Source organism: Austrofundulus limnaeus, unplaced genomic scaffold (assembly GCF_001266775.1).
Source record: "Austrofundulus limnaeus strain Quisiro unplaced genomic scaffold, Austrofundulus_limnaeus-1.0 Scaffold15, whole genome shotgun sequence".
NCBI lineage: Eukaryota > Metazoa > Chordata > Actinopteri > Cyprinodontiformes > Rivulidae > Austrofundulus > Austrofundulus limnaeus.
In genome coordinates, this window is record NW_013952417.1 from 2393592 (window position 1) to 2395781 (window position 2190).

Genomic DNA, 2190 nt, shown 5'->3' on the forward strand with positions numbered 1-2190 from the left:
GAGGAGCCAGTTGAGATGGCTCGGGCATCTGCTTAGGATGCCTCCTGGATGCCTCCCTGGTGAGGTGTTCCAGGTATACGTCCCACTGGGAGGAGACCCAGAGGAAGACCCAGGACACGCTGGAGGGACTATGTTTCTCAGCTGGCCTGGGAACGCCTTGGGATTCCCCCAAATGATCTGGCCCAAGTGTCTGGGGAGAGGGCAGTCCGGGTCTCTCTGCTTAGGCTGCTGTCCCCCTGACCTGACCCCAGATAAGTGGAAGAAAACGGACGGATGGATACTACTCACCTGTTAATTATCAGGTAAGCACCTGGAATGTTCTGCAACCAAAATGTCAAAATGATTCACACAAACACAGTTTTTTAAACATTTACAACACTTTTGATTTTCATTACACTTGGCCTACGTAGCCGAAGCGGGGGACATGCTCTCCATCCGTCCATTCACCTTTTGAGATGTTTTAAATAACGAAGGCCTGTGACGATTCCAACAAAACTGCTAAAAATTGGTCGCTACTGTGACATTTGCAAGGTCATGTGATCCAAGATGGCTGCCACCGTAGCCGAACCTTGCATCACCTATGGCAGTCAGCTATTGAGCTGACGGTTTTTTATAGTTAGAGTAGTGCCAACACTTACTCTGAGCGTTTGTGGATCACAAGCGATCTTGCAATATCACGAGGAGATCAACGATTTGTAAYTTTTTGCCATTTTTACTCTGCACATGTGACGGGRGGACATCAGAGATGGTTGGCGTTGAGTTCTGTCTTGTTTAAATAGGTTTTTAGTGTTCTTTGCTCAAATCGCAGCCGCAGCCAGCAGGTGATGGTGGCATTTCCTGTGGGAATAATGGAACATTATGGCTGGATTAATTAAATAATGTAAAATAAATGACAGTGTGAGGGCCTAAAAATTAGTGTTTACAAGAGCTGATTTGGTGTTTTTAAGTTTTAAGTTGTTTTTAGGAATCCASTATGMTATTCAGACTAGTCATYAGCTTGTCAGTCCTGKCAAAATTAAAAGGTTTRTCTACAACAGATTAATGTTCTTRAACAAAGGATCTGAACTTAAAGTATTTACTGCTTGCGTCTCAGTAGTTTCTAATTTCTGCACATGTAGGCCTACTGTATGTGACACGTAGTAATGTAATCCTCTAATTTATCTTGAAAACCTGTTCAGTTGTCAGAAACACAATGAGCTGTTAACTTGCTTCCCTTTTAGTCAACAGTGTTTCTATTTTTGGTTTAAACTGCATTTTCCATCATATCAAACAAAAGGGATCAAATCTTTGTCGTGCAACTTTCAAGTGTGACACATTTTCAGACACACTTTGTCGGGAAATTTTAAAGCAGACAAAATAAGTCATGTGTGGGTGAATYGGAGAATTACTCAACTGCTGGGCTGAGCTGAAATCACATGTGGGTGTCTTGTTAATAGAAAGAAATAACACTTTTTAGGGAGAAACAAAAAATTCAGCTTTGCTACATTGGATCCATGTTGTCAGTCGACAGCTACGTAAATCCCTTTAATTAACAGAAGCCTRTAACAAAATGTAGATTATTGGGATGTTTCCCAGTAAGAAAAAAAWATTATATTTGTTTTGTTGATAATAATGTTAACAGTTACACTGAATATTGTTTCTTATGCAGTTAAACATTGTCTACTATAAGTTGTTGTCTTTTTCAATGTTTTACAAGCAAGACGGACACCTTTTTCTCATTTATGTCTGGCAGCAATAGAACAACTCAGTTTAAAACAAAATCAAATTGCAATCAAGCACTAAATACACATAACGTTAATACTAAGCATAATACAGAACTGAAAATGTTGGTATAAAATGCAGGTTTACAAAACAAAAATCTAATTCTCCACATGAAAAATATATCTCAATAACCACATTTGATCAAATTATTGCAGAAAGTAGCCTATTATCTATGCTAAATGGTCACAGACAAGCGTACTTTAGTAATTATTTTTCAGCTACTTTTTACTTCTACTTTTTACATTTTCACACGTTATCTGTACTCTCTACTCATATTTTAAAAAAAGGCAAGAAATAGAAAGTTGTTACTTTCATTTCATTTTTGCTTGTTTTCATTCCAGCTTGTTATTGAAATAAAAATACTTTCCATATAAATTGTGCCTTCTAGATAGAGTGAATTTAATTGTGGTTGAATGAGAAGTATAAATA